This window comes from Prionailurus viverrinus, chromosome F2, assembly GCF_022837055.1.
Source record: "Prionailurus viverrinus isolate Anna chromosome F2, UM_Priviv_1.0, whole genome shotgun sequence".
NCBI lineage: Eukaryota > Metazoa > Chordata > Mammalia > Carnivora > Felidae > Prionailurus > Prionailurus viverrinus.
The window spans coordinates 36,137,595-36,152,793 of record NC_062578.1 but is presented as its reverse complement, the minus strand read 5'-3'; positions in this window follow the sequence as shown (position 1 = coordinate 36,152,793).

Here is a 15,199-nt window from a genome sequence, read left to right as displayed (position 1 = left end):
CGTGAGAGATTTTAGGCCCTGATGGCTACAGTGACAGCAAATGATAAATACTGCGTAACCCCTAGCCAGATAAATGTAAACCCTCACACTAAATTCCTCATTCACTTCTTTCACTTGTCAATATGCATTTAAATTTCATCTATGTATTTTCATGGCCTATTTCTCTCTTATTGCTGAAGAATATCCCACTGTAAAGGTGTATTATGGTTTATCTACTCACATATTGAAATATATTCTGGTTGCTTCCAGGTTTCGATGATTATGAATAAAACTATTAAAAACATACATGTTCAGTTTTTGTGTAGACGTAAGTTTTAAAATCAGTTAGGTAATTATCTTGGAGTACACTTGATGCATTTTATGGTAAGAGTATGTTTAGTTTTATGAGAAATTGCCAAGCTGTCTTACAAAATAGCTATAACATTATGCATTCCCACCAGCGATAAAAAAGGATTCCTGTTCCTCCACATTCTTGCCTGCATTTGTTGCTGTCAGTTTTGTTTGATTATAGACATTCTAATAGGTGTGTTGTAATATCTCATTGTTGCTTAGATCTGCAAATCCCTAATGACATAAGACGTTGAGCCTATTTTCGTATGGTTATTTCCCATCTGTATATCTTCTTAGGCAAGATTTTGTTCACATCTTTTGACATTTTTTCATTAGGTTGTCTATTCATTTTTTAATTAGCTTGTCTATCTTCTTATGGTGAATTTTAGGAGTTCTTTGTATACATATCAAATGTGCATTTTGCAACTATCTTTCCCAGAGTGGCTTGTCTTTTTATTCTCTAACAGTGTCTTTTGAGGAACAGAAGTTTCAAATCTTAATAAAAATCTTTTTTTTTTCCAAAAGATTCAATGCCAAATGTGAGATCACCTAGATTTCCTCCTATCATTTTTCCTAGATGTTTTGTAGTTTTGCCTTTAATATATATAAGTTTATGATCCATTCTGAGTTAATCATCTACCTAAGGTTCAATTTCTACTACATACATTTATATACATGGACATCCATTTGTTGGGGAGACGGTCCTTTTACAATTAAGTTGCCTTTGCTCCTCTGTTAAAAATCTATATGTGGTTGACCCCTGAACAACACTGGTGTAGACTGCATGGGCCTACTTATATATGGATTTTTTACAGTACAGTACTATAAATGTATTTTATCTTCTTTATGATTTTCTTAATAATATTCTTTTCTCTAGCTTACTTTACTGTGATAACACAGTATGTAATACAGGTAATATACAAAATATTTATTATCAACTGTTTATGTTATCAGTAAGGCTGTTAGTGAAGTTTTGGGGGAGTCAAGTTATACACAGATTTCCAACAGAATGGAGGATCGACATCGCAAACCCCATGTTGTTCAAGGCTCAACTATATGTGGACTATGTATATGTGGCTCTATTTCTGGGCTGTCTACTCTGTTCCATTGATTCACTTGTCTATTCTTTTACCAATACTGTGTTATCTTGATTATGATAGCCCTATAGTAAATCTTGAAATTGGGTATGTATGGCCTCCAATTTGGTTCTTTTTCTTAAGTACCGTGTTGGTGTGTTTTTTTGTTTTTGGTTTTGTTTTTTGGTTTTTGATTTTTTTTGTCTTCTATGTCTTGCAATTTTTTCTCAATAGCCTACTATTTTGTACTGGGTGAAAAGAATCAGTATAAATAGGTCTTTAGTACTGTGGTGATGAGATGAGGGAGGGGAGGGATCTTACTCTTTTAAGGAGACTGTAACTCTCACATGTGGACTTCACAAGCGTTTCTTTACTCTTTTTCTCTCTTGTTAGGTGAGATGAGATGGCTACAGGGGCTGGAGTTGGGTATTTCTTTTCCTCCAAGTCAGTTAGACTCAGATAATACCCCAAGAGCTAGACTTTGGTTAACTACTTTCCCCGGGGGGCAGATCTCATAAAGAAGTATAGAATGCTTTGGCATATCTCAAAATAGTTTCTTCTCCCCTTGCCAAAAGCACAAGGAGATTTTTCTCTGATATATAACCTAGTGAGGCTCTTAGAAATAAATCTTATAATTACGGTGGGAAGGAGTATGACTTGGTACCTTGGAGTTTCATTCTCAGAGCTGTCCATATTGAGCCTTCAGCAATTCATGGCACTGGTTCCCATAGTATTTTCCACTCATGAGTCTCTGCTCTGTACTCAGTGCTCATGACTGTATTCACCTATCAGAGTTGCAAGCTGTGATTTAGCCCGTGTTTTCCCCTCTCCTAAGAATCCTAGAAGAGTTGTTGATCTGTCCGTCTATTCAGCTGTTTAATTGCTGGAACAGTGTGGCAACTTCCAAGTTCCTTACGTGCAGAACTGGAAATCAGAAGTCTTATATTAGATTTTTAAGCAAATTTAACTGATGGCTGAAGGTTTTTGTATTCAACTTTATATACCAAGATAGAAAGTTTTCTTTTAAAATTATTATCAAATTCTGTCCAAGGACAAACTTGGTGAAGTCACATAAAAATTAGCCACCCGCAAATTGTAATAGGGGTCAAGAAGTTCAAATTATTAGCAATACCTTTTATCTCTTTGTTTGCTACTCTTGCTCACTGTTTTCTCTAACTAGGTTACAACCCTTCAAAATAATTATTTAAACTTTTTGTTCTTTTAAATTTCAGTGCCTTAGGGCAAAACTATGATCCTCCTGTTATGGAATTATTGTCCTTTGACCTCAAAAATATATGCACTCAAGTTGTCTTCAGTCATCAAGATTCAATGTTTGTCAGCATTCACAGTACTGGCAGGTATATTGTTTCGACTATATGTTTTTCATCTGATATATATTAAAAATATAATGTAACACATGACCAACTAATTTGAGGACTTAATTTGCTATATGAAGTAAGGAGAAATTCCAGAAGAGGAAAAAAAAGTGTGGTCATTTATTAAACAATTTAACATAGAAACAGAACTGTAGTCTCTGATAAAGTATTGTGAACCTCTTCCAGGCAATGCAAATTTCCAATTATTTGAACTCAGTCATATAGAAACAAAAATTATGCAATGTTATTATAATAGATTTAAAATGTAGTAATTAACCAGATAATGAAAGAAGAATGAATAATTCCATTGTTCCACCTTATCTTGATTAACATTTAATAATGTCCATTAAAATAGACATTGTAAGCATTAAAAGAACGGAGGTAAAATTTAACTCTTTATTATTGTGATTAAGTCCATGAGTTCACCTTTCAAAAACATTTGAGTATTTGAGTGTTGAGTATTTGAAAACTTGATATTTAATTTAACTTTTAAAGAGAAGCATGTTTTATCCTTATTTAGTGGAGTGAAATCCCTGTTTTGCCAAAAGTACTCCCTTTAATATTCTCCTCTTTAGGTGTTGATGAAATACAAATACAGCATTCATTTTTGGTAACTGCAAAAAATCTAGACTTTTGCAACTTGTATTCAACAAAATCTATTTTTTGAAAGATATTTTGTATTTACCTGGTCACATTAGGAAATGACAAAATTTGTTTTATGCAGAGATTAAATGTGTTATAATAATGAAAAAGAGAGAACTTCATTGCATAATTTTAATTTCAATACAATAATTGTCTTCACCTAGCACAACATTATGGTAATATAGCTGAAACAACATAAAAATAATAAATATTTTTAAAGTACCTAACTTTATTGTTTGAATCTTTAACTTAAATAGCAAATTCTTTTTTTTTTTTTTTGATAAATAATATGACCTCAGTACAATCTTTGTCGTATAACAAACAGTATATAAAATAAAATATTTAATAGCGTATACTAGGGTATTTTACTCCACAACGAAACTAATTTTCTGCTAAGGTAAAAATGGACTTCACAATCAATCTAAAAAATTAAAATATTAAGTTTGTAAAGTTAGCTTTTGAATTTCCATAAGAGTATACTTTCCAAATTACTTATATAAAATTATTTTTCTAAAACATAGCTTTTGTTTTTAGTAATGTTCCTATGTATGAATAATTTCTTAAGATTTCATTTATTTATGGTCACAACTGGGTACACTTTCAGAAGTACTTCTTTCAAACATCATATTATTGTCCCGATTACTTTCTTTAAAACTTTTTTTTAAATTTATTCATCTTTCAGAGATGGAGAGAGACAGAGGATGATCAGGAGAGGGGCAGAGAGAGAGGCAGACACAGAAAATGAAGCAGGCTCCAGGCTCTGAGCTGTCAGCACAGAGCCCCACATGGGGCTCAAACCCACAAACTGTGATATCATGACCTGAGCTGAAGTAGGATGCTTAACCGACTGAGCCACCCAGGTGACCCATCCTGATTACTTTCTTATGACATGCTTGTCTGACATATAATTGAAAGATGATTTCATATCATAAAATTTCACATAATGTCAAAAATCAAGAAATTTTACAGTTATTTTGATTTTTGTAGCAGTTATAAGGCAATTGTCAAAAAAAAAATCTGGTATTAATCTAGCAGTATAATTATCTCAGTGAGCCTGCATTTTCATTTTCTTCATCCTATTCTACAATTCATTTTCTCTTCATCCCGAATAAAATAAATTCAGTTTGCTGATTAATGAGCTCAGCTAGCTGCCTGCATCCAATTTTGTTCAATTTCTCCATCATGAGTACATTTATGTCTTGAATTTAATTTTGTACATCACTTTTTTGAGAAGTCCCTTTTTTTATCTCATTCCTGTTTTGGTCCATGGCAAAGCTAATTATCTATCTTTTACGAATAGCTGTAAAAATCTTAACAAGTTGTTATATCAGAGATGGAAACTAAGTTCTCAAATTTTTCTATTGGGTGTTTTTCTTATTAAACAAAAGAATGCATGTGTGTTCCAACAGTAGTGATTAAAACTTATTCAAAAATTTTAAATGATGTAATGAATTTAAAATCACTCACACTTTTAAACTAAACAGAGACACATTTCAATGATGGGCAATCTATCAAAATAAGGAAAAGAGTCTACTGGTAGGACTTAATACACCTCAATATCTTTAATTGACATCTATTTCATGCAAACACATCTAAGAATATACTGAACTGTAATGATTTCATTAATGTTTTGTCTTTGTGATGCATAGTTAAATATTATAAGGAAGCATCTCTTCCAAAAAAATTATATGACAAAGAGAATAACCCTTGTGAGAGCAGAGAGCTTGAATCACCCTATAATGAAATCATCATGATTTAATCACAAGCCATGCTTCTTATTGTTTGAGTCTGGGGAGGAGTAGACACCAAATGTCCCCATATCACCAGTTTTACTATTGTGGCCAAATTCATTTTAATGGACTATTGGAGACAAACAGAAGAGAGTATAGGCAGTTCATGGTAATTTACATACTGGTGAAGTAATCTAGCTAGAAAACTCTTCACAGTGTATGTATTAGTTTAACTTAAAATCACAAAATAATCAGACAAAACTAGTTTGGAAGTCAAAAATTTCTACTTATATTCATGAGATCTAATAGGACAGCATTAATCTTAGTAAAGGATTATGAACATGTGTGTAATTTTCCAACACTAAATTAGAGTTGCTTTCTTTTTATCTTTTTCTAAATATTATCATTCAGAATATATATACACCTCTATCTCTGTAAGAGACTGGATAAAAATCACAAAATTGGCCAGAGTTCTTCTTACTACCACATTTTCATACTAACTAAATTTATCTTCTCCTTTTACTTTCATGCCTGCTCCCTTCTAAGTGTCTAACATATAATTATTTGTAAAAAGGTAGAACTGACTTCTCACCAGTCCTTTTTAAACTTTTTTTTTTAATATTGCAGACGAAGTAGAGAAAATGTTTATTGACTAATACAGTCTTTAACTCTGACACTTTAGGCATTTTTCTAATAAGGTTATTAGACCTTTCAAGGAAGTGTACTACATTTGTTTGCTCTTAATGTGAAGAACCTTAAAGTATAAAGTATGGATGAAGGCATGGCAAATTCAGGAGTCCTTCCCTTTTCCTAACAGAACTGACTGGGAAACTACCTGGGGAAGGCTGTTCCAGAATAAACCATTTGAAAATGACAGAGTATGTACACAGGATTTGCAATTTTATATACCAGTTCATTTTGAGATTATAGAAGTACCATTAAAATCTTTCTGATTGAGTCCTTACCAATTTGCTGTATGATTAGAAGCATTAACATATAACATATTTGCCAAAATATGCCAGGCAAAATGTAACTCCTTCTGGATATCAGTTTATACTGACCTAAGCTTCATAATTTGCAACACAATAAAACATTTATTAAACGCAGTTTCACCTAAGGTATTATATAAAACAAAATAACAATTCATTCAATACCTCTCTTAGAAGTATTCTTTGATGAAAGTGAGTTGGGCAAGAAATATGTCTGGTTTGTTTATTATTCTTGTGCCACAGTGATTAGCACTGTGCCCAGGGCAAAAGAGGCAGTGCTATGTTAAGTAAATAACTTCTGGAGGGATCATGATGTAATCTTTGTGCTTTAAAAACGTGCTTAAGGAGCACTTGGGTGGCTCAGTTGGTTATGTGTCCAACTCTTGGTTTCGGCTCAGGTCATGATCTCTTGATCATGTATTGGGCTCTGTGCTGATAGCATAGTGCTTGCTTGAGAGTCCCTCCCCCACCTCACCTCCCCCACCCAATTAAATAAATAAACTTTAAAAATGTGTTTTAAAAAGATCACCTGAATCCAAACAGAATCTGTCATAATTATCTTCACCAGTATTGTTTTATTTTATTTTATTTTATTTTATTTTATTTTATTTTATTTATATTTATATTTATATTTATTTTGAGAGTGAGAGAGTGTGCACACATGCGAGCACAAACTGGGGAGAAGAGGAAGAGGGAGAATCTCCAGCAGGCTCCACACCCAGTGCTCCGTGAGGGGTAAGGGGTGGGGCGCATGCTTGATTTCATAACCAGGAGATCATGACCCAAGCTGAAATCAAAAGTCTGATGCTTAACCGACTGAGCCACCCAGGTGCCCCTTCACCAGTATTTCCACTTCCTCATTATTCACTTTTACTTATATTTTTCCCTAGTTTCTTTCTTCCATATTCTGAAGCTGAAAATCTTGCATTGTAATATATTCCAAATTGAAGAGAAAAGAATTCTGGAGCTGTTTCCCATTTCAGTTCCAGTTTTTTTTTTTTAAATCAACTTGATATATATCTATTAATTTCAGAGTAATGGATTCAACTTACAGCAAATGCTCAAGATTTTCTTCTTTCAGAAAGAGAAACATTATTCGAATCATTCAATTTTTTTAAATTAAATAAAATTTTAAATTTATTTATTTATTTTGAGAGAGACAGAGACCAAGTTGGGAAGAGGCAGAGAGAGAGGGAGAGAGAGAATCCCAAGCAGGTTCCACACTGTTGGCACAGAGCCTGATGCAGGGCTCAAACTCACAAACCATGAGATCATGACCTGAGCTGAAATCAAGAATCAGAGGCTTAACCAACTGAGCCACCAGGCATCTCTAAATTTTTTTAATGTTTATTCATTTTTGAGAGACAGAAACAGCGCATGAGCAGGAGAGGGAAACAGAGAGAGGGAGACACAGAATCTGAAGGAGGCTCCAGGCTCTGAGCTGTCAGCACAGAGCCTGATGCAGGGCTCGAACCCATGAACTGCAAGATCATAACCTGAGCCAAAGTCGAACCTTTAACCAACTGAGCCACCCAGGTGCCCCAAATCATACAACTTTTAAAATCTCACAAGTGTTGACACTGGAATTTTATTTATCAGTTGGTAGAACATGTTTGCTATAACAAATGAGGCAATTAAATTTTGCAAAGACAATGCAATAGTTTTACGTACTTATGTTGGCAGGCTTTTTCTGATGGTCAGTAACGGTAGATCTTAGATGGAGATAATAAACTTGAGATACATTTCCAACCAACATCATTATTCTTTGGAAAGACCCAAGTGCAGGAAATCACTACCTTCCCACTGAAAGAAAATGTGTTTTATTGTCTCACTCATTTTTATTTCTTTCAAACATGGGTAATAAAACAGAATCTTGCTCAATTTCATTTTTTTTTTAAGTGGTAATTCAGAGGGCAGTTTCAGAGAGCACAGAAGGTTCTGTGACATGTCAAGGAGCCGCTGTTCATAAGAGGAATTTTTGGGCAAATACCCGTAATAGTCATCCCAAAGTTCTGCAGATGTCCTTTTCCAGATGGGGTATACCTGCAAATTGTCCATTATTTACTTAGAACATAATGTACACAAATGATCTTTGAAATTTCAACTCATGTTATGTTAATAGAATGTTATATTGGATGAAAAAGATAACCAAAAACGGAGATTTATTTTTTTTTCTAGGGAACAGAATTGGAAAATGATTGAAAAGACTGAAAATGCCAAGTGAACATATTCTTTCATTATTTTGGATACTATATGAAGCATTTTGTGCATTTTGAAGCACTTTGCCATTTTGAATACATCCTTAGCTCTGTCATAGTGAGAAATTACAAAGATTGGGGTACCTGGGTGGCTCAGTTGGGTGAGCGTTTGACTCTTGATTTCGGTTCAGGTCATAACCTGACTTTTTGTGAGTTCAAGCCCTGCATCAGGCTCAGTGGAGAGCCTGCTTGCGACTTTTTGTCTCCCTCTCTCTGCTCCTCCTCTGCCCATGGTCTCTCTCTCTCTCTCAAAATAAATAAATAAACTTTGTAAAAAGTTTAAAGAAATTTTCAGAATAAAAGATACAGTATTTTTTTTAAGTTTATTTATTTTGAGAGAAAGAGCATGAGTGGGGGAGGGACAGAGAGTGAGAATCCCAAGCAGGTTCCTTGCCACCAATGTGGAGCCTGACATGGGGCTGGAACCAGCAAACCATGAGATCATGACCTGAGCTGAAATCATGAGTTGGACGCTTAACTGCTTGAGTCACCCAGGTGACTCTAAAGGCTATAGTATTTTTCTAAAGCCATCTAACACATGTGTTTTTAATGTTTATGTTAACAGCCTATTTTCCCATTTAGTTAATTATCTTAAGGTTCTTCATAAATGTTAACAATTATTATTTACCATTTTTTTCTCATAAAACCACATTAAATTAATAAATTTCAACAATGTAAAACACATAACAAGGGTTTTCTTTTTCACTTGGCATTACAAATGCTTACTTATTTTTCATAGTAAATATTCAGATATTATCAATCAATCCACATGTTACACATTATCTGTTCCACTAACATTGTAATGTTGAGTGATGATAGTCGTACTTATTGATCAGGGTTACCCTCGTTGTAAGAACACCAGAAGTGTACTTAAAAGGAGGTAGCTGGCTGGCTCAGTCAGAAGAACACGTGATTCTTGATCTTGGGGTCATGGGTTTGAGGCCCACACTGGGTGCAGAAATTACTAAAAAAAATAAACTTTAAGAAAGAAAGTTAAATGTACGTAAGTGGGCACACAGCTCTTCATCCTTCTAAAGGCCAAATCTGTAGCAAGACCAAAGAAAATCTTTTGGCAAAATTCAGGGGTCAAAGATGGACTTTGAAATATCTCTAGTAGATATTCTTATTCCTTTCTTACAGATGAAGAAATTGAAGTTTAGTAGGTGTAAGCCCTAGAGTAAATTTAAGAAATTTTCCTTTATTTTGCATATATCTGATGAAATGGACAAAAATTTTAGCCTGACAAAAATCCTTTTTCCTCTATCTACTTGGGTAATAAAGGGTGAACTTCTCCATTTGCAATACTTTATGCCAAAACACTCAGGTCATTCTTTCATTCAACAAAAACGTGTCGCACATTTTTTCAAGGTTAGCCACTATCTACAGGGCTAGGAACATTGCAGTGAACAAAAATGTCCTTGCTTTCATGAAACAAGTATTTTGTTTTGCAATTTTTAAACAGCTGATAAATATACAATATATAATGAGTTGAGAAGAAAATAACATAAAACACTGGGTCAAGGGTGAGAAGAATTGTTATTTTAGATCAATGGTCACAAAATTCTCTTTGGTAAAGTGACATATGAACAGAGACATCAGTGAAACAAGGGATAACCTTTAAATCTTTAATACAGAAGTTGTCTCTCAAGGTGAAAGTGAAATATGTTCATCAAGGTTTTTTTTTCCAGCTTTACCTGTGAGTTTTATACTTGCGTATGTTTTCATATTACTAATTAGTGTCCTTTTATTTCAGCTTAAATAACTCCTCTGAGCATTTTTATAAGGCCAGTCTACTGATGAACTCCAATTTTTTTTTTCATTCTTGGTTGGAAGATTTTTTATTTATTTGTTTGCACTCTGAATATATCATGCCACTCCTTTCTGGTCTGTAAGATTTCTGCTGAAAAATCTGCTGATAGAATTTTGGGAGATCCCTTGTATGTAGCAAGTTTCTTTTATCTTGCTGTCTTTAACTTTAACTATTTAATTATAATGTATCTTAATGATTTAGATTTATTGTTTTTGGTACATTGGGCTTATTGGATCTGGATGTCTGTTTCTTTCCCCAGGTTAAGAGAAGTTTTCAGCCATTATTTCTTTGAATAATCTTTCTGATCCTTTATCTCTCTCTTCTCCAAGATACCTATAATGTGTGTATTGATCAGCTTGATGGTGTTCCATAAGTTCCTTAAACTATCTTCACTCTTCATATTATTTTCTTTTTCTTTTTTTCTTTTTTGCTGCTCTGATTGGATTACTTTTCCTGCCTTGTCTTTGAGTTTTCTGATCCTTTCTTTCTTTTGGTTTAGTCTGATATTGAGCCCTCTATTGAAATTTTCATTTCAGTTACTGTATTCTTCAGCTCTATAATTTCTATTTGGTACTTTTTACACTTTCTTTTTGTTGAAATACTCACTGTTCATGCATTGTTCTCCTGACCTCAATGAGCTTCTTTACAACCATTATTGTGGACTCTCTGTTTCATTGAGGTTGATTTCTAGAGATTTATCTTGTTCTTTTATTTGGATCACAGTGCCCTGTTTCTTCATTTACTTGGCTGTATTGGCTTCTGTGCACTGGATAAAACAGCCACTTCTCTCAGTCTTGATAGACAGGCCTCGTATAGGAGATCAACATCATCAATCAACCTGGCCTGAGCTCCTGATCATTTCTCAAACTTGTATGATTGCCCAAACCCCCATCTTTGTTTATAGTCACTCCCGTAGAAGAGGTGTGCCAAGACTGATCAATATCCCAATGGTGAGGAAAATCCCAATATACCTGTTCAGGCTCCTGAAAGATGACTAACTGCCTACCTATTTAGTTCCCCGATGCAGGCTAATAGGAAGCCCAACCTTCAAGCAACATCTGGGAATGTCAAAGTGTTATATAGGCAGTCCAGCTCTCATTGGGGAGAAACTGGGAGCTGGGTGTTTTTGCCTCCTGAGTCTGTGCTGAACCAGAGGGAATAGTCACTAGGAATGCTTATGTACCCAAATAGAACCACCACTCTATTTTGTGTACTCCCAGGAGATTAATGACTATCCAACCCCATCACCTCCCAGCATTAAGTGTTTTGGGAGCTAGAGGTAACAGTTGATATGCTAGATCAATGTAACAAGCTGCTTTGGGGGAAAAGCTGATGGCTGTATTTTACTCTTGGAATGAGCTATTCAGAGACAGAAGGGATGTGCCCAACAGCTCTTTAAAGCTCCCAGGAGGATTCAAATCAGCTCCACATTCAGGATGATTAGAAGCTGAAACCTCAGGCAGCAGCTGAGAAAATATGTAGCAGACACATTCCTTCCAAGAAGAAACTGAGAAATGGACATTTTTGCTGGCTCCCTCTGCTCTGAGACTGGAAAAGGTAGCTGCAAGAAATGCATGTACACCTGTTTGAAAACTGATCTTATTGTTTAATGTGGTTCTGTGAGACTTGTGAATATCAACCCCTGTTGGCTGTCAGAGCTAGGTGATTTGAAGGCTCATTCTCAAGTAGCAGCTGACACTTGAAAAGTTGGGGTACTAGATGTTGTAGACTAGCGCCTTCAAGGGAGATGTTGGCAATTTAGTTTTATTGTTGGAGCTAACTGGAGGGAAAAGATAGGGAAAGTGCCCACCAGTAATTTTGGGCTCAAGGAATGACCCTACTTAGCATGTAGATACAGGCCAATTAGTAGCCAGGTCCTCTGGCATCAGCTGGAAAAGTATGCAGTCACACCCATTCCAGTAAAAAACCAGGAGATGGACATTTTTCCTGTGTTCCCTCTGCACTGAGCCCAAAGGGATAGCTACAGGGAGTGCTTGTGCATCTATTTAACAGCTGTTTATTTGCTATAGTCCTGTGGGGCTTGTGAATTCAGTCCTTTTGGCTCTCAGAGCTAGGTAATTTGGGGGCCCATCACTCAGGTGGTAGCCTTAAAAGTTGGGGAGCTATTATGTGGCCCAAACCCTTCACTCCTCAAGGAGAAGCTGGGGGTTGGGAATTCCCTCATGATCCTAAGGTATTTTGCTGGGGGTGTGATTTATAGAGAGTGTCTCAGCCTTACCTGCCCATTTTGATTTAGGGATTTTCTCAGCCACCCAATTTATAGGAGTCACTCAGCTAGTTTCTGGATTTCTCTAAGAAGGAATGGATCTGTGTGTAGCTGTGCATCTGTGGGATGAGAGCAAGTCAGGAACCTCTTACGTTGCCATCTTGGTGATGTCTCAGCTTATTTAGGTATGAACTGCTTTAAGAAATACTCAGTGAAAGGGATGCCAATGAAGTCAGTTGGTTATTGTGTTTGCTTTAATTTAGTTTTGTTCTGAATATTAGAGCTCTCTGGGATGAAATAGACATAAATATAAATGATATGTGATTTTTTTAGCTTTTTGAAGTCCCTAGATATTTTTAAATGAGGTATAAATAGTGACAACTCTTATTTCTTCTTCACTGTAAAATACAATACAATCCTTTGTCACTTAATTAATGACAAATAGATTTGAACTCTTAGTTTAAGAGAATTTGAAATTCAAATCAACCACATTGATATAAGGGTACATAGGAATCATACTAACATAAACAGAAGTATTGAATCAGAAGCTCTTAATCTAATAAATGTTTGACATAAGCCTAAGGCAAAATGAAAATATTAGAATCTCTGCTCTTTCTCAAGGCACACACACATATATATAACCCAGACCATATCACAAGAATATTGTTAATATATTTATAATCTTCTCCTCTGTGCATCTTTTTCTTCCCTCTTATGGTCTTCAAGAGTAGTCAAGTTAGATTCTGGTCATTATTACTGCAGTGAATTAACTCATCCATTACTCTGTATTTATCTAGCAATTTTAAATTTTGAATATATATTCTGCTATAAGCAATTTTAAAAGCCTATGTCTCAGGCAAAAAACACACACACACACACACACACAAAACAAAAAACCTATATCTCAAGGCACTGTACTTATTCCTAAGGTTATACATGGAATTAAACAGAATTCCATTTTTGAGAGGCTTTATAGTTTCTAATAGATACGACAGACATTAAGACTCAGGGCACCTGGATGGCTTAGTTGATTAAGCGTCTGACTCTTGATTTCAACTCAGGTCTTGATCTCACAGCTTGTGGGATCGAGCCTTTCATTGGGCTCTGTGCTGACAGCTTGAAGCCTGCTTGGGATTCTCTCTCTCCCCCTCTCTCCGCCTCTCCCCCATTTGCATGCACAGGCTCTCTCTCTCTTTCTCAAAATAAATAAACATTTTTAACAAAGACAAACATTAAAACTAATTGTAATAGAAATGTGATAATGCAATAACTTTTAAAAACAGAGAGATTGTATAGAGCACTAGAGTAGTCTGAAGATGGGAATTTTTAATTCTCCATGGAGAACCAGGAATGGATTTCCAGAGGATTCCTAAAAACAAGATGGAGAGATTAACTGATGGAAAACATTCATTTTCAATGTGTATATATAATATTAGGTGGTTAGTACCAAATCAGGACAAACTTCTGTGACATATTAGCATATATGAATTTTATCCTAAAGGTGTTTAGGAGACGTTTAAGTATTTTAAGCAACTAAGTATCATGTTAGCACATCATTGTCAACACAAATCTTTGTATTTGTCAACACAATCTTTGGTATTGTCAGTCTCTTTTTTTTTTTTATTTTAGTCTCTCTAATGGGTGTATAGTGATAATCTAATTATTGTTTCCGTTTGCATTTCTCTAGACACAGGTGTTAAGCAATTTTTCATGTGTTTATTGACAGATGTATCACTTTCTTTTGTGAAATGTCCATTTTTAATATTTGTTTGAACTCTCCTTATTAAGTTATAAGAATTGTTTATGTATTTCAGACACAAATACCTTGTCTGCTCTACTTGTAAAAATGTTCTTCTCACTCTGGTGCCTTTTCATTTTTGCACCAATGCCATTCTTAAAGCAAATGTTTTTGATTCTGATAAAGTCTAATTTACCAATATTTTATGGTTTATGCTTTCCGAATGCAATTTAAGGACTCTATCCATACCTCAATGTCACAGAGTATTTTCCTATGTTTCCTTCTAGAAGTCTTATAGTTTGAGCTTTTCCATTTAGGATCATTATCCATTTGGGGTAAATTTGGTCTAAGGTAAGTTTCAATGTCCAGATCCATAAGGATATCAAACTATTCCAATTTTATTTGTTGCAAAGACTTTCTTTTTCTAATTGAATGAGATTGGCAACTTTGTAAAAAATCAAATGGCTAAATATGTGTGGAGCTGTTTCTGGACTCCCTATTCTCTTCCATTGATCTGTTCCATGAACATGATTAATTACTCCATTTCTCTAGATCTTCAATTTATTTTGAGAAGAGATTTGCAAGTTTCAGTGTAGAGATCTTAGATATCTTTGTTAAGTTTCTTATTAGTATTATAGAATTTTTGGTGCCAATGCAGTTAAAATTGGTTTTATAACTTCATTTTTCATTTTTTGTATTATTAAATAAAAATACAATTGATTTTTTACTATTGACCTTGTATCTTCAAGTTTCATAAATTAACATATTAGTTATAGTAGTTTCTTTATAGATGTTTTGGAATTTATAGATGTTTTGGAATTTTCTAGGTAAAAATTATCTGAAATTAAATTATACCTCTAGTTTTCCTTTTCCAACCTGTATACCTTCCGTTTGTTTGTTTGAGTTATTATAATGGCAAAGATCTCCAGATCTATGTTCAAAGGATGTTTGAAAGGAATCATCCTTGTCTTGTAATTGATCTTTCATTCTGAAGAAATTCTCTTAGCATTTATTATAGAGAAG